Here is a 15320-nt window from a genome sequence, read left to right as displayed (position 1 = left end):
AGTGGACCATGTGAAATCTGTGTGCAACAGATTCCAAATATTGGATTCCACCACTAACATTTGGGGAAAACTTTGCAACAGTTGTGTGTAGGAGATTCACTGGGCACTAGTATCCGGAGAACCCAAAGGACAAGCCTATAGGTACGTTTCTAGATCATTTCCATTTGGTCTTGCAGATGCTCGAGAAGTTTCCGATGTTGCACTAATGGCATCTTACCTCTATGGTCTCCTCTGTCTTTTAGATGTATCAGAGTAAACAGTCAATACTGAGATTACGGAATTCTAGAGGCTTGTGCTCTTACACATAGGATTTCGAGACCTTGCCCTGCCCAAGGAATTCAACTTGTGGATTGATCCCTTTGAAGTATCTTGCCTGTGAGTAGTCACTCTGTACATGATATTCAGAAGATTTGGTGCCAATAATCCCCATGACTGAACCATTTCTTATTGATTCATCTTTGGATAGGTTAGGGGAAGAAAATTCCCCCTACACTGGCCAGCTTCGATCCAAGAGCCCCTCGAGATGAAGATGTTTCTATAGGACCAGAAGAGGATCAAGAACAACCTTCCTCTTGTGTAGGTTGACTGCGCCATACAGGTCCCTGAGGACATTGTTGGAGATGGTGGTGATAAGCTCCATGTTTTTCCAATCAGTGAAGATGATGATAGTGGAATGGACGAAGCCCAGTCCTCCGGTGGAGCAAATACAGAGGAACCGGACCAGATCAAGTAAGAAATCCTTAACATTCACCGATACTTGGGTAATAGGACAATAACACAGTAAGGGTACATCATGATGATAAGACATGATGTTTGGGATAATTACTTAGACACTTATGTGCAGGATAATTACATTCTCTTGAGTTAACCCTCTGTCTTGTATTTTCAGGCCTCTCCAGTACATTTTAGAACTTGGGGTCCGCTCTGGTATCCACCATGGAGGGTTCGTCTTTTTAATGACCCCAATTCCTATCAACCCTGGTTTTAGATGCTGTGAGATGCTGGTGGCTGCAGAATTTAGTGACTGCAAATTTTATTAGAAAAAAAAAATCATTGCACTTAATTTATTTTTTGCCAAAAATGTGAAGCTTTCATGCAATAAAAGATCTGGAGATGAATCCACAACTGATTATTATATTTATAAGCAATGGACCAAGGAACATCTCACATACAAACAATGTGGGAATTTTGTAGTTTAAGAGGTGGGGGGGGGAGGGCAGGGAAACCAAATGTCACCGTCTCCTCTGTAGTGTCTGAGGCTATGTCCTGTGCTGCCACCAATCCTCTGCATTCAGGTCATAGCTTCAGGGAGTCACTTAACCCAGTAAATTGGAACAATAGTATAAGTGTGATTTTACTCCATTATCTCGCTGCCTTTTTTTTTTTTTGACAGACTCGAAAACTCCTAAAATTGTGATTTTTTTTTTTTTTTTTTAAGGCCTATACAAAATCTCTCATTCTGTTGATAGACCAAGCTGCAATAAGCTGTCACTGAGGTGAAGGGTACACTGGGATGTGGCAGTCTGGACTACTGGCTCGTGACCATGTCCTGCCATCTGGGTTCCTGGAGGTGGAGTGGTATACAAGGATGGTCTTCAGGTCCTACTCAATATGGTGCCATCTACTAGTCTTAGCTGCCATCAGAGTCTATCTGCAAAGTGGTACAGAGGTACAAGCGCCTGAAGTGAAAAGGCAAAATCTTTGTGGCCCTTGCTACCATGGCACCACAGTGCCTGTTCGGACCAAGCACACCACTTTTTAATTGCAGTCCTTGAGGCAGTGTAGATGTTGCACGCCTCCAAATTTGCTTACAAAAGGAGTAATGTAAATTCCAGATCCTTTTTAGCGTGCAAAGGTCAGTTAGGGGATGCAAGATCCTCTGGACGCAGTGGTCATCTGCTTTGAGTGTTTCCTTTTCTGCATGTTCACTTTCGGAGGCTTTAGGGCCTTCCTAACCAAGAGCTTTTGGCCACACTGTCATACCAGCCATCACTTGCCTTTTCTGCTGTTATGATGCACTAAGACCTCCTTCACACTTCCGTCAGTATGGGTCCGTCGCAATGCGTAGGGTCGACGTACGTTGTGAAACTTGTGCACGATGTGGGCATCGGCTGCAGTTTTTCAACACATCCGCTGCCCATTCTGCTGTCAGGGGAGATGGGGCAGAGTTTTTGGCTGCACATGCATGGTAGAAAGTGGCGGATGCGACAGAAAAAAAAAAACAAAAAAAAAAAAAGGTTCACTTGAGAACGTGACGACGGTCCGCCAAAACATGAAGGATCCGTCACGACAGATGTGATGTGTGGCCATCCGTAGCGATCCGTTAATACAAGTCTATGGGCAAAAAACGCATCCTTTGAGCACATTTGCAGGATCCGTTTTTTGCCCAAAACGATGGATTGCGACAGATGCCAAAAGATGGGAGTGTGAAAAAGGCCTTAGTAGGTGGAAAAGTGCCATGATGGATATTCTTATGCTACTTGCAGAGAATCAGGCAAGGCGTCAAAAGGACTGTCCAAGATACAAGGATCTGTAACCTACAATGCCTGGGAAATCAAAGGTACCAAAAAAGCAGCTGTGGATCTAATAGCCTTTGTTCAAAGCATGTGGGCAAGTGTGCATATTGTACATCACTGCTATAAAGATTAACATTTCCTTTTCGCCTCTGACAGGAGTGGCTGCTGTCTTGTCAGGCTTTGTTTGGGATTTGGCAGTACTTCTAGGGTTAATTTATGAGGCCTTTGGGTTGGGGATGGCTATATTTACCAGCTCCTGTGTTGTGCCTGTTGTCAGTTATATCAGATCTCAGCTGACACCGTGAATACCTGTGTATTTCTTATTCCTGTTGGTGCGCTTGTGTATGACCCGGTCTGTTCCGTTTTCACATTTGTCTCTTGATTCAGTACCTTGTGATACTCCTGGTTTAGATCTCAGCTTTGCACCCCAACTTCCTGCTAGTTAGTCCTTCTGGTACCTCGTGTCTTACATAGTAACAGTTAGTAAGGCCGAAAAAAGACATTTGTCCATCCAGTTCAGCCTATATTCCATCATAATAAATCCCCAGATCTACGTCCTTCTACAGAACCTAATAATTGTATGATACAAAATTGTTCTGCTCCAGGAAGACATCCAGGCCTCTCTTGAACCCCTCGACTGAGTTCGCCATCACCACCTCCTCAGGCAAGCAATTCCAGATTCTCACTGCCCTAACAGTAAAGAATCCTCTTCTATGTTGGTGGAAAAACCTTCTCTCCTCCAGACGCAAAGAATGCCCCCTTGTGCCCGTCACCTTCCTTGGTATAAACAGATCCTCAGCGAGATATTTGTATTGTCCCCTTATATACTTATACATGGTTATTAGATCGCCCCTCAGTCGTCTTTTTTCTAGACTAAATAATCCTAATTTCGCTAATCTATCTGGGTATTGTAGTTCTCCCATCCCCTTTATTAATTTTGTTGCCCTCCTTTGTACTCTCTAGTTCCATTATATCCTTCCTGAGCACCGGTGCCCAAAACACCGCCATCTTACGCCATTAGTCTCTGCCCTTGGCTACTGTTTTGTCCTCTAGTCTAACTTTTCTCGGCTTCCCCGGCTCATGTCATCATCCCTGGGAGTTCAGGACCTAGCCCTGCCTCCAACCACTCCCCACTGGTCACATGCTGCTGGTCCTGTTCACCTGCAGGTGTGCTCACAACAGCATCTCACAGCAGGAGTTCCCGGCTTTCCCAGCACATCCCCGGACACTCGTACAAACCCAAGGGGTAAGCCTGTTACGGTGTCCGTTACATGTCAATTGCATACCAATCTAGTAGGTGGTGATGGATTTTCTGGTTTCCAGTGGAGTAAAGCAAGACTGACATTCCAGAAAATAAATCCAGCTACGTTTGATGTGCTTGCGGTGAAAGTCAGTAATACTCCAGGCACTGGCATCTGGAGAAGACCATGAAAGGACAAGCCTACAGGCAATGATTGATGTGGAGCAGAAAAGCCCCAAATGTTCTGCACTGGTATCTCAGTGGTGGTCAGAAGACTACCAAGATGGTCAATAGCTCTGGCTATTAGACTGGGAACTGGTCTGTCAAATTTTATCTGGCTTGTACCAGAATGATTCATTGGGTAGCTCAAGCAATAAATACTCCTCCAGAAGAAGACACAAAGCCAAAACATGCATTGGAGTCTTGGCACTGCACCATAAGGCATTGGGCATTTAATTTCATGTGTAGTTTGCAGATTTGATCTTGGATTTTTGTTCATGTGACTTCATATGGCCAAAGTATTTCAGTATTACGCAAAGGCCACGCATGTATTCTAAAACATCCTGCAACACCATCAGTAATAAAGAAAATACTTCTCAGTCCTTGGACAGTCCTAACAGGTTTGCAGACAGTGCACACCACCATCCATCACCAGGTTCTCCAGATCTTCGATACAGTATCTGTTCTTGGGACTATTGGGCTACCAATTTGACTGTAAATTTGATTTTTTTTTGCCGGAAACCACACATTTCAAGTGCTAAGCTCTTCCTCAGACATGCCATAATTCTGCAGAGGATCAGGCCAAGAATCAGAGGACTGGTTTTTGGCCTAGCAACTCTGCATTCTCTAGGGACAGCCAGACCATTAACAAGGATGGAGGAAGATACATGTATAAGGCCAGAGAAACCATAAAAGGTTTGTCCTATGAAATGAGCATCTTTGAGGCTTTGGCTTTCAGTGGTCTAATATACAACATGGCCTTGCCAAAGGAATTGGCCCCCCATTAACTCTGCTGGTGAGTAGTCACTGTTTATAATGCTCAGAATTTGTTCAATTATTTTTAGGACTGAAAAAAAAAAAAAAAAAATCAAGACAACAGAACTGAACCTGATATGCTGAGTAAGCTGAACTGTTTAATGAAGGACAAAAGCATCTGCTGTTGACTGGCAGCGAGGAGTCCGAGCCCACCTAACAAATCTGCAGTCTCCCTCTGGTATTTTTCCCTCCTTCAAATAATCTTTTTTATATAGCGCTAACATTCTGCAGCGCTTTACAGGTTGCACATCGCGTTCCCTGTTGGGGCTCATAATCCAAATTCCCCATCAGTATGTCTGGAATGTGGGAGGAAACCGGAGAGCCCGGAGGAAACCCACGCAAACACGGAGACAACATACAAACTCTTTGCAGATGTTGTCCTTGGTGGGGTTTGAACCCAGGACTCCAGCGCTTCAAGGCTGCAGTGCTAACCACTGAGCCACCGTGCTGCTTATTGTAGGTCAGAAGTGACCGAAATCTAATTCTGCCATATTTGAGAGACTCAGTGTTATGACGAGCCGTTACTTGCTACACTGTCTCAGCTTTGCATCTGCTTGAGGGCGATCCATGTATTCAGAGTACAGGAGCGCAGCTTAGACCAAACCAGATGATTATTCAGGCCAAATATTTGCGTTGCAAACTGAGTGGCCGCCTCTGGAGACACTGTAGAACAGCCCAGCCCGCTGGGCATTTGCAGAGATGACCAGACGTCCTGGGCCCCCCAGTCAGCAGTGAGCGGTGGGCAGTTGATAACAGGACAGGACCCAAACCATTGCTTCTACCAGCAACCGCAACAAACACTGTGGGAATGCCATCTCCTTCATTCTCTGCTCACAAAAGGACCTGATGAGAGGCTGAGAATAAAGGCAGACGTCACCCTCAGTTCACACGGGATGCCATAATTTGCACAGGATTTCTTAATCTCTTCACAGTGCACTAGGTCAGAAATTGACCCCATCAAAACAACCCATCCTTGGCCATCACTAGTCAGCAGCAGCTCCACTTTGTCTGCAACCCACTCAAAGTTTCTTTTGACCATCTGCATGGCCTCTGGGGTAATCTCCTTAAGAGATTCAGGGAAGGGGATGTCATCTGGGGCCCCAATATTCAATTTTGGGGTCGTTCTATAGATGACATCCTCGTCCTTTGGATGGGTAGTAAAGACGAATTTGCCACATTTGTCGGCCATCTCAATGAGAACGATTTGGGCCTTAAATTTACGTATGAGATAGGGGGCAATAAAATTGCCTTCCTTGATGTATCCATCTCCATACAATTGGATGGCTCGCTTAAAACATCGATTTTTCGAAAACCCACGGCTACCAACAGCTTTTTGAGGTGGGAGAGCCATCACCCTGTCCCTCAAAAATAAGGTATTTTTGAGTGTCAGTTCCTTCGGCTCACAAGGAACTGTTCAGGGATGGCTGATTTTTGTGATAAGGCGAGAGATCTCACTGATTGATTTAGAGACCGTGACTACCCAGGGCCAGTAATAAAAAGAGCACATCATAATGCACTCAGGACTGACAGGACATCTCTCCTGACGACTAAAAGTGCATGATTCAGAGACTCAAGATTAATAGGCACTTTTGACGACCAAAACCCCAAGGTCATGCACATACTTAGAAAGCACTGGAACGTGCTGAGAAGTGACTGACATTGTGAAATGGATCACACCTAGACCGTCGGTGACCTTCAGAAGAGGGAAATCCATAAAGGACCAGCTTGTCAATAGCCACTATGCCTCCCCTAAAAAAAAAAAAAAAAAAAAAAAAAAAAAAAAAAGGCACGTGGCTGGACAATAGGTCTAAAGGGACCTTCAGGTGTGGACATTGTAGCTACTGTCGGTATGTAACGCCATCCAATACGTTCACTAGCACAGTTACGAACAGAACATACAATAACAAACACTTTGCAAACTGTAAGACGGTGGGAGTTATTTATGTACGTGTACCTGCCCATTGAATTACATTGGCAAGACCAAGAGACAGTTTAAAGTGCGTATTGGTGAACATCGGCGACATACGCAATAAGATACACCGCTGGCGCGTCATGTAAACATGTATCATGGGGGAGATTTGGGGTCCGTTACATTTAGAACAAATCGAAGTAGTGGAACCATCAGTTCGTCAAGATTGGGATAAAAAAAAAAAAAAATCCTGCAGAGAGAGACGAGGTGGATATTTTGGATAGACACTGTCCAGCCGAAAGGACTTAATGAACAGTTGACCTTCTCAAGCTTCATCTAGCAATTATGGTAAGAATATATTCCCCATGCGAGAAAATATAGCCAGATGCTTAATAGGTTGTTATTAATTCCAGTTGGTAGAATTACCCCTGGACGTTCACATCCGCTTGTCAAGTGGGAGGCTATTACATCGGTTATTGGCCATCATGCTGGTAAAAATATTTATGATTTAATGCGTGCATTTGAAAAAGCTTCCACTATGCGATAATTTATATCCTCTCGATTCCATACTGCGCTCTAATGATTAATATGTAGTCACACTTATGGTCGGGCATCGCTACCGTTTAGAGGCGCCCGTGTATTACCTGAGCAGCAGTTGTAGCCAACATACTGAGATACGTGAGGGCGCGCGCCTGCGACCCAGGAACAAAAATAAAATTTGTTATAGTGCAATTTCCTGACAATATGAATTTTCTGGCCTGTGGTCATAAAATCTAAGTTTGTGCTGAATGTAGTCGTTTTTCCATCGTCTTTAACCATAAGCAGTTGAAATATTACACTTGGAAGCCAGGAACAAAAATTGTGTTACATATTTTTTTTATCTACAGGGTGGGTCATTTATATGGATACACCAAAATAAAATGGGAATGGTTGGCGAGATCAACCTCCTGATTGTGGCACATTAGTATATGGGAGGGGCAAAGTATCTTTATCTTCACAGCATAGACAATGGCCTTCTGATGACCCCAAAGATAAAACTCCAAGGGGGTCAGATCGGGAGACCTTGGTGGCCATTCAACTTGCCCACGATGACCAATCCACTTTCCAGGAAACTGTTCATGTATGAACGCTTGGACCCAACACCCATAATATGGTGGTGCACTGGTCTATGCTGTGAAGATACGAGACAAAACCGGCAGCAATTTAATGATTCACTACCTCGATGATTTCTTGTTCCTTAGACAGAGGAACTCAACTGCTCCTTCCTTGAAAAATTTTAAAGTTCATATCCCGGCAATTCGAATTACCACTATTGCCAAAAAAAAAAAAAAAGTTGGCCTGTGTAACATGCTACCTTTCCTTGGCATCAAAATAGATACCAGCTTTTGCGATTACCAGCAGATAATACAAAAAAAAAAAAAAAAAGTACTGCAACTGGTCGAAAGTTTCTACAAAGCTAAAAAAAGTCACCCTACAGCACATGCAGTCCTTGCTAGGTTTACTCAACTTTGCTTTCCGCGTTAATGCCAGTGGGCAGAACTTTTTAAAACCAATTATAGTTAGCAACGAAGGGCATTGCCCAGCCAGGCAACAGAATTAGGCTCAACTGCTGATTTTTTGTGATACAGGAGTAGATCGATTGCTGGGGCATCAATGTTTTGTTTCCCCGACACCCTTTTTGATATATGAGGCTCATGGAGTCAGATGCCCCTTACCTCTCTTGTAAACTGCCTTCCACTCAGATTCCTCCTTCACAATTTTTGCATTTTAGAAACTTTTATAATTAGAATATAAAAGTTAAAGACTTTGATACAAGTACAGGGTCAGCCTCCTACTATTTTTAATGCCCCTTGTAGTCTCCTTTTTACATTTTTATTATAACCCTTTCCGTTAAGGTCAATTTTCAGTTCGGCCCTTTTAATTTTTGCAGTACGAGTTTTTTTTTTATATGGGCTAAATTGTTTAATTTTAGAGCACCATTCAATTTACCAAAAAAAATATAGAAAAATAGGAAAAAATTCCAGTTGTGGTAACATGGCGATGTAGCAATTTTAAATTTACGTTATTTTTTATAATTTGTCTCCAACAGTCGTGTTTCTTTTTAACTTAGTTTTACAGAATTTAAATCTGTTTGTCCGATTTCTAATCTATTAAATAATTTATATTCCAGTTCTCTGACACTTCCACCTTTTAGGAACATGAAAGCAAGCCTATTTTACACAAATATAGAAAAGTAACCATTTTCTTCTCCGATAAAATGGCTGCAAATAATTTTATTCCAGTGTCAATGAGACCAGAACTGTTGGCCGGAGTGGACTATGAAAACTGGGCAACAGATTCCAAATACTGGATTCCACCACATATACCATATTTGGGGAAAACTTGACCACAGTTCTGTGTAGGAGATTCACAGGGCACTGGTATCCGGAGAACCCAATCAAAGGACAAGCCTATAGGTTCTTTTCTAGATCATTTCCATATTGGTCTTGCAGACGCTCGAGAAGTTTCCAATGTTGTACTAATGGCATCTCATCTCTAATGTCTCATTTTTGTTTTTTAGGTGTATCAGAATCAGTCAATACCGAGATGACAGCATTCTAGAGGCTTGTGCCCTTACACATATAGGATTTCGAGACCTTGCCCTGCCCAAGGAATTCACCTTGTGGATTGATCCCTTTGAAGTATCTTGCCGGTGAGTAGTCGCACTGTATATGATATTCAGTAGATTTGGTGCCAATGATTCCCACGACTTATAATTTCTTATTGATTCATCTTTGGATAGGTTGTGGAAAGAAAATTCCCCCTTCACTGTAGCCAGCTTCGATCCAAGAGCCCCTCGAGGTGAAGAGGTTTCCATTAGACTAGAAGAGGATCAAGAAGAACCTTCTTCTTGTGTTGGTTGACTGCGTCATACAGGTCCCTGAGGACATTGGAGAAACATGGAGTTTATCACCACCATCTCCAACAATCAGTGAAGATGATAGTGGAAATGATGAAGCTCCCAGTTCTCCAGTGGAGCAAATACAGAGGAACACAGGTCCAGATCAAGTAAGAAATCCTTAACATTCAATGATACTTGGGTTGTAGGACAATAACACAGTAAAGGTACATGATAAGACATGGAGTTTGGAATAATTACTTTGAAAAGAAAAAACATTGTATTTCAGCTCACCCGTATGGCAGAATTTACTGCTAGTCTTCAAGTAGGTTGGAAACATTTTTTTTAGTCTACTAAGATGGAAACCGCAAGCCTATGGATTCTAGTCCGGATTAAAATTAGAATTTGAATGAATCCCTCCCGATTCATTTACAGTAATATCTTAGGAGTCTGGAACAAAAGGCTCTTGAATTAGACATCCTGTCCTATCTAAAATATTTCTCATAGAGGTTCTTAAAGATCAGGAAGGATGGGGTTTTTTATTCCCCTTTATTTCTGATCACTGAACCCGATGGTTCATTCCGGACCATTAAATCTCAAAAAGTTAAATTCTGTTTTATATAACTACCTTTAAGATGGAATCCATTGGTTCTACTATCAAACTTTATTTCCTAGATGTGTGATGGCGGGAATAGACTTAAAAAGATGTCCATTACCATCTCCCCATTCACACCAAGCATCAATACCCGAGAGTGGCAGTCAACCTGGCAGGACAAATTCATCATTTCTAATATGCAGTGATGCCCTTTGGTCTTTCGATGGCTCCTCGTGTATTCACAAAAGTAATGTTAGAGGTGATGGCTTACCTGCGCCAACAGGATACCTAGGATACCTATACCCTACCTAGATTTTCTAGTAGTGGGAAGATCTGTCTCGGTGTGAGAACGGTCTTTCTAATACAGTTTTATCCCTGCAGGAGTTAGGATGGATCGTCAATTTAAAAAAATCCAGATTGGTTCCAGAAACCTTCTAGACTCCGTAAGTCAGAAGTGTTTTCTTCCAGAGTCAAAAAATTGACTAATATCAAGTGACAATAGCAAGGAAAAACCCCAAGATGACACTAAGGGAAGCTATGTCTTTACTGGGGTCCCTAACCTCATGTATTCCAGCAGTTCCATGGGCCTAGTATGTTGGATCCTTACAACATGAAATCCTGCATGTTCAAGAGATCTCGCAGGGTCATCTGGAAAGGAAACTAACTCATTCCCAAAGTGTAATAGAATCCCTGACCTGGTGGTTGGATATAGACCACCTTTACAGGCGAGTACCCTGGATAGAGCCTTCCAAAATAACCACTGATGCTAGTCCCTCAGGATGGGGTGCCCACATTTGGGGTAATTTAGCACAGGATCTCTGGAATCCTGCAGAGTCACTATTCTTCAAATTGGAAAGTTAAAAAGCTGTTGATCATGCTTTGAATAATTTTCTTCAACAAGATTCTTACATGTGGTCCCTGAATCTGTGGGACAATTCCACCACAGTGGCATATGTGAACCATCAAGGGGGAACAGTGTCAGAAAATCTAATGTCCATAGCAGCAGATATCTTTCAACTAGCAGAAACCCATCTTTCATTCCTAACAGCTCTTCATATCAAAGGGGTAGAGAACACAAAAGCAGACTCAGTCGAAACATGCTACACCAGGGAGAGTGGACTCAACAATTCTATTAAAAAAAAAAAAAAAAAATTATGGGGTACTCCACAAATAGACCTGTTTGCCACCAGAGAGAACAGACAAGTTCAAATGTTCGCCTCCCTGAACAAAAAAAAAAAAAAAAAAAAAAAACCATCCGGACATGCTGGACTATCCCTGGAACTTCAATCTAGCGTATGCTTTCTCAGGATTATGCTGATTCCACTGGAGCTCAGGAAGATCAGTAGGGAAAAAGCAAGGGTGATCCTTATCGCACCCTTCTGACTGAAGAGACCACGGTTCTCTTGTCTGAGCCATGTCAATATGCGACTCTTGGTTTCTACCATCAGATCCGAAGCTGCCATCTCAGGGGCCGTTCTTCCATCCTCAAGTGAAAGGGCTACACTTGACTACGTGGAATTTGAGAGGCAGCTATTGACTTCAAGGGGCTTCTCTGACAACCTTTTTAACACTTCTGTATATTGTAGCAGATTTTTTTTCCTACTTAATAGTAGAGTGTGGAAAAAAAAATTCTTAATTTTCATACGGAACCTCACTAGACAGGCTCCGATCTTTGCCAAACTTGAATTTCAACAGAAAGGTCGAGAACTGGGATTGTCAGTAAACACCTTAAAAGTACAGGTCTCAGCCTTAGGAGCCCTGTATGGGTGCAATATAGCAGGAGATTGATGGGTCACAAGATTCATCAGGGCATGTGAGCGAAGTAATCCAGACCACATTCCACGGTTACCACCTTGGGATTTAAACCTAGTCCTTGATGCTTTAACTAATTCCCCATTTGAACTGCTAGATTCTGTTCCCTTGAATATCTTGACATACGAGGTAGCTCTGTTAGTAGCGTTAACATCAGCCGGAAGGGTCAGTGACATCCAGGCTCTCCATAGACCCACCCTTCCTATTCGTATTCCAAGATCGGGTAATCCTTTAACCAGACCCCTCATACCTCCCTAAAGTGGCGTCTAGCTTTCATTGGCCCCAGGAAATATTTCTCCCTTCCTTCTTTGATACTCCAATAACTACAGAGGAACAAAGGTTCCATAGCTTAGATGTTAAAAGCCATCTTGACCTATATAGAAAGATCTCAGGCCTGGAGGCAGAGTAGGGCTCTGTTTGTGTCCTTTCAGGACCACAGGAATGGACGTGGAGTCACGAAAGCTACATTAGCCTCTCTAATCCACCGGGACATCTGCTTGGCTTATTTGTCAAAAGGCGAAAATCCTCCGGAAGGCATAAAAGACCATACTGCGCAAGCCACGGCATCCTCCTGGGCGGAGAAAACAGACATGCCAATATGTAAGGCCGCCATTTGGTCAACACCTTCCACAACCATTATAGACTCGATCTACCTACATCTTCTGACCTGGGTTTTGGTAGAGCTGTCCTTAACACCGTAATCCCACCCAGATGGTTATCTGAAAGTCTCATGTGGATGCTGTCGTGGCAAAGGGTAAAAAGCCAGATTACTTACCGGTAATGCTTTTAATGAGTCCACGACAGCACCCATTCACTACCCTCTATAATTATACACAATTTTCTACTTTTTAAGCTCACAAATAATGGTTGTATAGAGTGTTTAAGACATTTTTATTTGCAGATATGAATACTAAAACTTTTCAGAGTACAAGAGGAACCGTAAACTAAACTGAGGAGGAGGAGGGGGGGGGGGGACCACCTCCTTTTATTCTGTAGGTTTTCTGTTCCTATGGGCAGATGCAGCGCCCCAGAGTCCTGGTCGCTGCAGTAATATTCTCTAGGGGGAGTGATGTTACGTCTGAAGGCAATAAAGGAGATCACTGCCTAGTATCAAACTACACACTCCAGTCCACCAGGGGGAGCTATGCTCCTAATTATTAGGGCACTCTTCACAATTAGGCAAAACTGGTGGTCTGAATAGGAAGTTAGTCAGAAGCTGACAGTCACCCAAGCAGTACCTGTCAGGCAGACAGAGGAAAAGGAGGAACATCTAGCAGTTGCCAACAGAGTGGTCCCTGACAGGGGTGGGATCCGGTCAGAGGCCTAGACAGAAAGACAGCTGCGACTGCCTACCGATGCGGCAGCATCCTAAGGAAGGACACGAAAGAATTGTATTGTGGAGGGTGAGAAATTAAGTCATAGCAAAAGTAGAGGAAAACCAGAAGGAGTTCTGCCCTACAAAGGCTGCCTCCTTCTGAGGTGCAGGATCCAGTAGCCGGAAAACTAAGGGAGCAATAGTCTCCATGCCTTGCTCCAGAGACCGGCAGGACAGATCATTCCATGCCACCTGCCTGACCTATACCCAGGAGGCACGGTGGCAACTTCTGGGGGCTGGGGTGTGCTAGAGTCACTAAAAAGCCTCAGGCCACCAGTCATGGGTTTGGTCCTATCCATCTGGGGGACAGACAACATCTACAACAGTTGCGAGGACCTTATGAGACGCTCAGCAGTAAGGTACTACAACATCCCAGCACTAGAGGAAGGCCTTCAGACCGGCCAGACTGCCTGCCCTGTGATCTTGTGCTCTGGACTGGATGCTGAACCTTCAGTACAAAAGGTAAAGAGACTGCAACCTTGTGTCCTTTCACTGCGCCTTACACCATCCACACACTGGGAAGCCCTGGGGACATACTTCACCTGTGGGAAGGTATACCATCTAGCTGCCATCACATCACCCCAGCGGACCCCTTAAAGCAGCAGCGGTCACCCTGACCGAATACCACAGGTGGCGTCACGAACATTATCCCTTTAAAGACCTTTCCTTTTTCCTTAATGGACCTCCTGAAGGCCATGGACCGGGTCAGCCACCATGACATGCTCCTTGAGAACTGAAGGGCCCGGTATAGAGTACCCCACTGCCCTACGGGGGCGCTTTAAATCTTTTGGTGTCAAAAACGGGATCTACTCAAGCCTGAAAATCAGGTCATGTGCGCTTAAGAACTGTGCCAGAATACTTGAACTGTGATTTACTAAAGGACTATTGCAAAAGACCGCCAAAATTCCCACCAATACATCAGCCATGAGGAGTGCAGAAGAAGGGAGTGTTGTCGTGGGCATGAACGAACTGAGAAGCGTGAAAAATGGCTGCCCAGTCCAAATATCTCTACCTTGAGGACGTGTCCGTCAGCAGCCGAGAGCCACCTCCTGATCCTTAATGGCAGGCGGAGACAGGAAAAGAAACCGACCCCAGAGAAGAGCGGGAAAAGGATGAGGAAGGAGCCAGCCATGTGGGAGATGCCATGGCCAGCCACCTGGAACCAGAGCATTGGGTGGGAGCAGAGCACTCCCCCAGCCACCTGGAGAGGCACTGCAACCAGGCATCCACCGTTGGCGCCGACTTCCTGCAGGCCGGAGTTGAAGAGCCAATTGACCAGCTCCTGCGGATGAACACCAATGCCGCATACCGGACAACGTCTGCGGTGGACCCACTGGCACCACCACCGACACTGCTTCCAGAACGGCTGCAGATGCCACAGCCAGCAGAACCAACCGACACCGAGGACACTGCTGTGGCAGGTAAGGATGCTGACCCTGCCAGTGACAGAAGAACTGCTGATAGGCCCCATAGCAGCGCCACCTCCCTTCGGTACCCACCGGCTCCAGCACCTTGAGCCTTGGGACCAGGTCACGGGAATGGGGCAATTCATGCAGGCCCCAATTGCGCCTACCACCCTGCTGTGTGAGTTATATGCAGAACAGACTAACGCTGGATGAATCATGGGTCAGACTTTATGCGATTCCCTAGGGCAGAAAAGCAGAAGGGAGAAACCATGGAAGTTTTAAGTTGGGAGGACTACCAGGCCCAGCTCGCCCGCAAGTGGGAGGAAACAGATGAAAAACCATCAGGCCCTGCATAGAGCCTTTGACTAACAAGACTTACAGGATAAAGCCCAGGCCCGCAAGGACTGCACCGCTAACCAGGCCCCACATAAGCAGGGCAGTCACATTTAAACTACAAGGAGGTTGGGGTTTCATCAAGGAGCAGGGACTATGCGGAGGTCTTTGTGAACCAAAGGGATGTGGAATCTCACCTCTGGGAAGGACATCCAGACAGA

Source organism: Ranitomeya imitator, chromosome 10, assembly GCF_032444005.1.
Source record: "Ranitomeya imitator isolate aRanImi1 chromosome 10, aRanImi1.pri, whole genome shotgun sequence".
Taxonomy (NCBI): domain Eukaryota; kingdom Metazoa; phylum Chordata; class Amphibia; order Anura; family Dendrobatidae; genus Ranitomeya; species Ranitomeya imitator.
Note: the sequence above shows the minus strand (reverse complement) of the source record.